Source organism: Aptenodytes forsteri, unplaced genomic scaffold (assembly GCF_000699145.1).
Source record: "Aptenodytes forsteri isolate BGI_AS27 unplaced genomic scaffold, ASM69914v1 Scaffold354, whole genome shotgun sequence".
In the NCBI taxonomy this organism is placed as follows: domain Eukaryota; kingdom Metazoa; phylum Chordata; class Aves; order Sphenisciformes; family Spheniscidae; genus Aptenodytes; species Aptenodytes forsteri.
Window position 1 is genome coordinate 577,368 of NW_008795043.1, and position 9,595 is coordinate 586,962.

A 9,595-nucleotide genomic window follows, 5' to 3' on the forward strand; every position below is an offset into this window, starting at 1 on the left:
CTTAGATGGTCTCGAACCTGATCTTCTCCTACAGTGGGCGGCTCTTCATTCTCCCAGTCCCCGCCTTTGCCTTCTGCGGCTTGGGCGGTGAGAACCTATAACAATGCACCTCCTCTACCACAATGTACGTCTATGCCATGCAGGTACCCAGTGGTGCTTATTTACTGGAGAGGTTTTAAAGCTTCATGACCACTTAAAATGAAAGATTTAATATAAATGTAAAATAGCAACTACTACCTAAAATAGTAAATTTTAACAATTCATTTTTATTATAATGTTTTACTAATATTTGGTATGCATTACAAAATGAATAGTCACATCAGTTCACATTTCTAAGGGCAACTCAAATTAAGACATGCCAGTATTGCTACTGTTAACTGTAAATTAATCCAAGAATTGCCATACCAGATCATATCCAAGCTCCATCTGGAATGATGAAATATAATGTAGAAGGGACCACTGAAAATATTTAGACTGATCTCTTGCATGGCAGAGGCCACAGGTCTCCCCTGAATTAATTCTGAATCCAGACATCAGGCCATGGCTAACCCTAATGTGTCAAAATAAATTGTAAAAAAGTCAGAATCACAGAATCATGTTGTAATTTGAGTTACAACTAGTTGCTCAGGTCTTTCTCCAGATGATTTTTGAGTGTTTCCAAGGATGGCAATCTCACAACCTCTCTGGGCAACATGTGCCAGTGTTTGAACACCCTTGTGACATTTTTTTGTGCTAAGAAAAGGCTTCCAAAAGGATTTGCTCCATAACCTTCCCAAGGACTGAGGTCAGGCTGATTGGTAGTTCCCTGGATCCTCCTTGTCCTTCTTAATGCTGGGTGTGATGTTTGCCTTTTCCTAGTCATCAAGTACCTCCTCTGATTGCCATGACTGGGAGTCTTTTCTATCTCCATCCCTGCATGCTCAGGTAATGCTTCAATATTCCTCCATGGCATCCCATCTCTGCTTCCAACTTCTGTAGACATCTTTTTTTGCATTTGAGCTCTGTGCTGAGATCCCTGTTCATCCATACTATCTTTCTTCCATCCTTGCTTGACTTTCTGCACATCATAATGAACTGTTCTTGTGTTTTGAGGAAGGTGTCAAAGGGTCCACGAAGATTAACCAGCTTCTTGTGCCCCTTTACCCTACAGGCTAGTTGCCCATTGGATCCTGCAAAGAAGATCTATGAAGAAGCCAAAATTTGCTCTCCTGAAGTGTGAGGCTGTGATTCCACTTACTTGTCTTTCCCACTTCTCTCGGTGTTTTGAACTCCAGCATCTCATAATCACTGTAGCCAGGGCTGCCCTCAACCTTTATACTTTCAACCAGTTCTTCCTTGTTTGTGAGCCACAGGTCCAGCAGAGTATCCCCCCCTTGCCAGCTCACTGATCCCCTGCATTAAGAAATTGTCTCCAGCACACTTCAAAAATCTCCTGCATTGCTTGTGCTCAGACCTATTTGCCCTTCTAGTGGATTTTGGGTTGGCTGAAGTCCCCCATGAGTACCAGGGTCTGCCATTTTGAGGCTTCCTTTAGCTGCCTAAAGGCTTCCTCTGCTTTCACTTCTTGACCAGTCAGCGTGTAGCAGACGTACCACCACATTACTCCTGCTCATCTGTCCTCTGCTCCTGACCCCCACACTCTGGGCCAGCTTGCTCTGTCCAAAGGGAACTGCCCACACACTGCTGCCACCTCTTTGTGCAGAGCACAGCTCCTGCTCCTCACCTTCCCAGCCTGTCCTTCCTGAAGAGCCTGTGTCCATCTCCTGCACCACTCCCATCCTGGGAGCCATTCCACACAAGTATGTGTGCGATCCCACATGAGGTCCAAGCTCAGTGGCAGTATGGGGATGTCCAATGCCACCTGTTTGTTCCCCATGCTGCCTGCATTTGGGCACAGGCACTTGAGATGGGCTCCCAGTCATGCTGTTTTCATGAGGTGAGCGTTAAGAGCCTCTTCCATCTTGTTGTTCCCCGATACCCTGCTCCTCCTTCTCTTCAGAGAATGAAACCCCTTCCCTGACAAGCGTAGTTTAAAGCCCTCCTCACAAGATTGTGAAGCCTGTTAGCAAAGATACCCTCACCTCACTTTGTCAGATGAATCCCATTCTTGCTCAGCAGTCCTTGCTCCTCAGAGAGTGCCCCATGCCCATGAAGACCAAAGCCCTGCCAGCAACACCAGCCACAGAGCCAGGGACTGCCTTACTAGATGTGTCTGCTCCAACCAGAGCCTTTCCCCTTCACCAGCAGGCTCAAGGAGACACCAACTGGGCACCCACACCCTTTGCCCTTGCACTCAAAGCCATGTAGTCACTCCTGATACACTCAAGGTCTCCGCTGGCTGTATCACCGGTGCCCACATGGATGAGCAGCAGGGTTCATAGTCCAAGAGACAGACAAGCTTTGGCAGCCTCTTTGCAACACTATGTCTGAGCTCCTAGCAAGCAGTAAACCTCCTGAGGCAGCAAGGCAGGCTGGCAGATGAGTGCCTCTGTCTCCTCAGGAGAGAGTTTCTGATACCTACCATCCTCCTTTTCTTGAAGAGTCTAAGGGTTGAGGCTCAGCTGGCTCTGATCCCTCATCCCAAGGGAGGTCATCTCTCCCACCTCTTCCCAGGGCACTGTACCTGTTCTGTAACTGCTGAACCACAGGTGGAAAAGGGGCCTTAGTTGTGTTTTCAGAAGTAATAAACCTCCAGCCTCCTCCATCTCAGGAGTTTCCACCCTTGACCCTCAAGGGTTATCTCTATTTTTTCTTCCTTCCTTCCTTGCAACACAGTGCTCAGGTTCTTGGCAGGGCCTCGGGAAAGACCCATCCATCCTCCCTGATGCATACAGCCTGCTCACTATCTCCTACAACTCTTCCACCTGGCAACTCAGCGCTGCAACCAAAGCCCACCACTGTTGCACAGCAGCCAGCAGTGATCCTGAACATGGCACCCCTGCCATGACAGCCGCTGTGACTCCGCCAGCCACCACTGTTTGCAGGGCGCACTCGTAGAGAAATCCGCCCTTCTCGCTAGATCTCACACGGCTCTCCAGTAGTGCGAAACTGGCTCAAGACCTGAAGCTAGAAGAGTAATAGCTCCTCAAAGATGCTTTTAGTACTAACTGGAGAAAATCTTTATGAAGATGTTTGTCTAAATGATCTTGAATTTTTTTAGGTTTTTTTTAACTTGGACAACATTCTTTGAAAAAGAATTCCAGTTTAAATAGACATTGTATAAAACATTTTTTTGTCTTTTTTTAGTTTAATTTTCCCTTTTTTTAACTTCATTGCCTCCGGTTTTGGAGACTTCCTTGGGAGAGGACTTCCACTTTAATTGCATCCCTTGTTATAAATGTCTTTCCTAAGGCAATCAAACATAAGCTTTCCAATCTCTTCTCAGAGGACAGAAACTTTAGCCGATTCCCTAGCCATCTTCTGTTGCCTCTGAAATGTCTTTCATTTGATTGCAACACCTTCGGAAATAAACAGTAGGGCTCATCTGCCCAACTGTAGGCACCCAAAGTGATTCATTTCATCTTACGGTTGGCATCTAATATATGCCTGAGGACTCAGTCTTTAGAAATACCCATTTCCTTCTTTTGTCTAGAAAAGATGTTGAGTGATTGCTTTAGACTTAGGCAACTTTTAAATGTTTAAGTAAGGACAGACAAACGCCACCCTCAGGTGACAGAACTGCACACAGTATCCCAGATGACTCAGTCTAAATTTACATAAATGCAGTTTCAAATTCTCCATCCCATTCCTTTTGCATCCTAAGATAACCAGATAGAATTAGAGAAGAATACTGTGTTCAGTTTTGGGCCCCTCACTACAAGAAGGACGTTGAGGTGCTAGAGCGTGTCCAGAGAAGGGCAACGAAGCTGGTGAGGGGTCTGGAGAACAAGTCTGCTGAGGAGCGGCTGAGGGAACTGGGGTTGTTTAGCCTGGAGAAGAGGAGGCTCAGGGGAGACCTTATCGCACTCTACAACTACCTGAAAGGAGGTTGTAGCAAGGTGGGTGTTGGTCTCTTCTCCCAAGGAACTAGCGATAGGACGAGAGGAAATGGCCTCAAGTTGCGCCAGGGGAGGTTTAGATTGGATGTGAGGAAAAATTTCTTTACTGAAAGAGTGGTGAAACATTGGAACAGGCTGCCCAGGGAAGTGGTGGAGTCCCCATCCCTGGAGGTATTTAAAAGACGTGTAGATGGAGCGCTTAGGGACATGGTTTAGTGGGCATGGTGGTGTTGGGTTGACGGTTGGACTCGATGATCTTAGAGGTCTTTTCCAACCTCAATGATTCTATGATTCTATGATTCTATGAAGAAAGGGACTGTATGGAACAGGGAGGTCCGAGCCAAGAGAGCAGCCAGGTACACAGACAGTTTCTCCTTAACCCTAACAAGGCTTCAAAGATTTTTCCTGGTAAAAGCTAAGTGGCTCCTGGCTGAGCCTCAGAAGTGCTTCAGCAGTCATGCTCTTAAAAGCTTGAGTGCTTAAAATTTTAAACATGAAAGTTGAAGCACTGAAGAGCATAACAGGCGCAGCTAGAAACCACTTTGCTTCTATCAGAATTTCTTCGAGGAAGTCCATCAGGTCAGGGGGCTCATCCAGGCTCTTGTGTCCTGGGGAGCTGCAAAGTCCTTCCTAGAGGAATCCGCACTTCCGCATACAGGAGAGGCAAGCTACCACAGACCTCAGCCAAATCAGCACTTTGACGTTGGAAGTTTTACATGCTTCAAATCACTAACTCAGCAGATGTGTAAGACTTTAATTGCTGGCTTCACTGCTGGGGATAGTTCATTAATGAAAAACGTTTCTTTTTTCATATTTCAGAACCAATTTTAGTCAAGTCTTTGTGCATAGGTGATTACAGATCTCTAAGCACACATGAGTAGGTGTGCACCTGGCCCATCCGGAAGGAAATAAATGGCGAAATAGTCACTTTCACCTCCAGTCTGGGTTTTTTTAATATTTACCCCATGATCATGAAAGCAGTGGAAAACTGTTCTTTCCCTGTCCTTCTGGTCACCAAGATATTGATGTTAAAGAGGCCCTAAACAAATCATCAAGGCTCCAGCTGAAGACAAACATTTATCAACGTTCCCAAATGCCAGGAGTCAAGAGGCAAACATTGAAATTGCTGCAACTAGGGAAAAGCAGAACTGAAAAAGAAAAGGAAGGCTCCTCTGGCATCCTACAATTTTCTCATGATGCAGAAAGGAGGAAGGCTCCCTAGCAGGTCCTTGCGGGGCCTGCACAGCCATGATCCCTCCCTGTCCCGTTCCCAATAGCTGAAGAATGGAATGAAAGGACACGAACAGAAATCAGAAATGGAGAAGCAGAGCCCCAACATAAGCAACCATTTGAAAATTTAAAAAAAAAAAAAAAAATCTTTGGGGGTTTAATAGTGCTTTTGATAATATAATCAGAAAAAAAATATATTTTTACTCTCTAGCTTCTGAACCTTTAGGGTGCACTCATTTTTTTCTCTGTAACTGTACAAGCTAAAAATGTATTTTTTCTTCATGAAAACCAGCTTCCTGATTCCAGAGGTTTGTGCTTTAGATAAAAGCACCAACTGCTTGCAGACCTCCGTGACTAGCACCAGATTTTGTATCAAGAGGGGAAGATGCAGAATCCCCAGGAGGGGACTGTTTGGGGATCCAGAGTGGGATGACTGACAGCTGGAGGCAAAATGAGCTGCCCTACAACAGCCCACGATGATCTGGATGGGGCCAGAGCTCAGTAGCACCTGGCACCTAAACCTGAGACCATTCTGCTCCTCAGTTCATGCAAACTGGGGTACTCTTCACAGGGAAATACTTGTGCACATCAGAGAAAATGCCTTAATTAATAAATAACATTGAGACTAAGAATTTTACCCCATACTATTTCATGGTAATAACAATGCAAACACTCTGAAGAAATAAAACAGAGCTAAATAATAATTAGAAATTATAACTCCTGCATCCCCAGCTGCCTTTCAACTAGAAGAATCACAGACATTACAGATGGAAATTGCCTATTAGATCATCTAGTCTAAGTCCTTGACAGTGAAGGATAAATATCTCAGGGTGCTATCCATTATAATACCGGCTGGGATCACTTTGTTCATCTTTGAATTTCAGCCATGTCTGGAATGGGTAGAAGATCTGTTCTGTGCTGCAGAAAGAATGTATTCAGTAGATGAGAATATAATAGATGATCTACCACTAATGCTACCTGTTCATCTTTTAACGCAACTCACATCTACTACATAAAATCATCGATGCTACTCTAGCAGACCGATAGGAAATTAAAGGCTTTACATGTCAGTCCTTCTCAAGGAATTTCTTCTGCTGGGATAGAACAAACCAAATTTCCTCAGTATAACTGGACCTAATTTCACATGCAGAGCTGCAAAGATGCTTATCCCTTTGAGACCCATAGACAAACCACAGATTTTTTTGTCTTCATTTTGAAACTTAGTTTGAGAGCTAGCAAGCAGACACATCTAGAAAGAATTTGGATATGAGATGGAAAAATTTCTTTTACTCAAAGCATTTTATAACAGCCTTTAACATTAGCACAAGAGGTAGAAGGAAAGAGAGGGCTTTTCTCTGTGTTAACATTGTAAGTTTCAGCAGGAGTACACTGGAGCACTGTGAAGTGGTAACTGTCTCTGCTCAAGCAGTTGCAAATGAAGGACATTCACCCTTATTTTGATGTAGCTATGACTGCACACTGCTACTTAGGGGCATATATTGATGATCATAATGTTCCCTGCTGCTTTACAATGTCTTTCTCTATTATTTGCACCTGGGCACTTTGGCCAGAGGAGAGCCAGAGAAGTGCAAAACAATTGAGATCAATTTTGTGGGATTAACACTGGTGCTGCCACGCTCTGGTTTGTTGGCCAGCAGTTGAGATCTGCCTGTGGGCAGGCCTGATCCCCAGCGGGGATATACTCTCTGCTTCCAGGCAGCAAAGACGCCTGCAATGTACGAATGTTTCTGAGACACATTTTTTTCCAAACACTGTAGGGAAGTTAAGATTTCAGCCTGGAACTACACAAACATTAAGAAAGCAACTATTACTATGATCGGTCTAAGCACTAGATGTCAAATATTCAAACTCACCCTAAATAAAATTTCATCAAGGTCAATACAATGCTGCAGGCCCTCGGGTGCAGCTAAATGGATTTTTTTTATATTTTATTTGCTGAGGCAAGTATTTTTTTATATTTTATTTGCATGAGCTGTTAAACTACCAAACAAGACAAACAAACAAAATCCACCATGATGCTCACATTAATAACGTTTTCCAGAAAGTTCCTCTTTAAGACACCACAGCTCTGTTCCACACTATGAAATAGCAGATTGACTGGCTATAAGCTGCTCATGTGACCTTGTGTATAAATGGTTTTTCTCTCTGTTAAGTTGAAAGAACTGGGCAAAAGTCTGATTTTATTATACTTTAAAAAAATTTATCCTGTTTGCCTGTTGGAATTAGAAATTAGGAGTTTTTCATGGGATGTGCCTTTCTTCACCATTTTCATGCTTTTTTTCCTACACACCCTTATTCCTGAGGAGGATGTTACTCACATAAACCTCATCCAGCCTGGGCTATTAAGTGAATAAGCTCATCGCACTGCTGATATGGTTATCATTTGACATTACCTTACTTCATTCAGAAAGATAGGCAGAAGTTATTCTTACAACAGTAAAGCTTTGATATACCTGATGGGTTAACGTGAGTCATAAGGAGCTCAGAATACTTGTGCAAATTTTTTTCAAAATCTCATGTAAAAATCAATTTGTTACCTCTCTGCTAGTGGCAACAACTTGTTATTGCTACTGAAAAGAGTAGTTACTCCTTGAGAGTAAGTGGTAGAGGTTTATGATGGAGCCAAGTTCGATTTGAGCTGCTATATTGCAACTTCTCTGCCAAAACCCCACCTCCGCTCACTGGAGGATTCACTTGCAATTAAGCAATTTGAAGTTACAGCGGTTCTGTGACATAAGTAATAGCCCACACACTAACCTAAACAACTGTCTTTAGGTTCACTTTTCTCCCACTGTCAGGAAAAAGGCTGTATTCAAAAAGACAATTCTTCAGTTCAAACTATTTGGCAGCAGCCAGTAGCAGCTTCCTAACTTAAATAGGAAAAAAATGTGCTTAATTTAATGTGTGTTCAACTAGGACTTTAAAGAATAGCAGGAATAATTCTAAATGAGCAGAAAAGTATATCAGAAGTGATTTTCACTTAATAATGTTTATAGTTCAAGAGATGCATTACATAGGCCATTCAGAAAATAAAATCAAATGGAAATGTAAGTCAGTTTAATGCTGTGTCATGCTGTAATTCTCTTTCCAGAAAGATCAGTACAGCACTTAGGGGTACATAGTCTCCTCTGAATGCATGCCCAGTCACTCTCAGCTCCTTTAGGGTAGTCCATGCGCCTTAGATGGGAGCAGAGTACTTGACTTTTCAAATCGGTGACAAACTATTTTTTTCTGATTTTGATTCTATTTTCAGCCTCGTATTGGATACAAGTCAAGATAGAACTGGAGCAAATGTGAAAATTGCTGCAAGGAACTGGAATTCAGTAAGATACTAAATGGCATTTCTAAAGAATAAAACTGTGTCCACTGGTGCCAGGATATCATTCCCACATAGCAGAGCTCTTAAAGGCAGAAAAAATTATGTTGATAATGAATAGCGTATAGTATCATCATCTCTAGTTATAATTAATCAAAATTTATGTCATTGTGGGTGTAAAATTCATCCTTTAAAATGGAACAAAACAAGAAAGCTGGAATCAAAAGAAAAATATATTGTTAAATTTGCTCGTGATGTACATATAATTATTGCAGCTGATTTCTTAAAAACAAGGTCATAGATCAATATCCCTACTAGGTTCTCACCATTTTATTATTTATCTATCTCCAAAAACCTGAACCCAGCCCAGTGAGAAGGGCACCTATTAGTTTTAACAGCAGCCGGATCTAGCTCCAAATTTTTCTGATAAGAGTATGTAACTAAAGATCCTTTGATGGAGGTTCAGATGAAGGAGGACAGAAAGGACATCTTTGCCCAGTCAGGAACATGATTTAGGAACGTGTTAGAGCAGACAGGAGCTGCCTACACAATTACAGGCTCAGCTTCATGGGAACATCACAGGGATGAAGGCTGTGAGAGAGCAGAGCCAGACATGGGGCAATAAGCATGGAGGACTGTTGGCCATGCTCTCGTGAGATACAGGAGTCACAAGAGCTGAGTGTGTGCAATGTCCAGGGTTTATTGCACTGAGCAGCTAAGTTTGGTCCCACAAAACATTATCTTCACACTCAGGCACTGAGCACAGCTCCGGCTGGGCACGGCTCGCCCTGACTCTTCGGTCTGCGGCGCTTGGCTGTGCCCAGCTGCTGGGAGAGCCTCGACCCTCCTGCTGTCAGTGCTCCTGCTTACTCAGCAAAATGGTACTTCGGGGGCAGGGGCAACAGGGCAGCAACGCAAAGTTGTGTTTCGTATATGCACAGTTAGTTTGTTGAGTGCAGCTGTGACAAAAAGCTGCCTCTTTTCTTGCACTGCCACTGCTCTGCCTCCCTGCCCGGTCAGGTGCACCCTG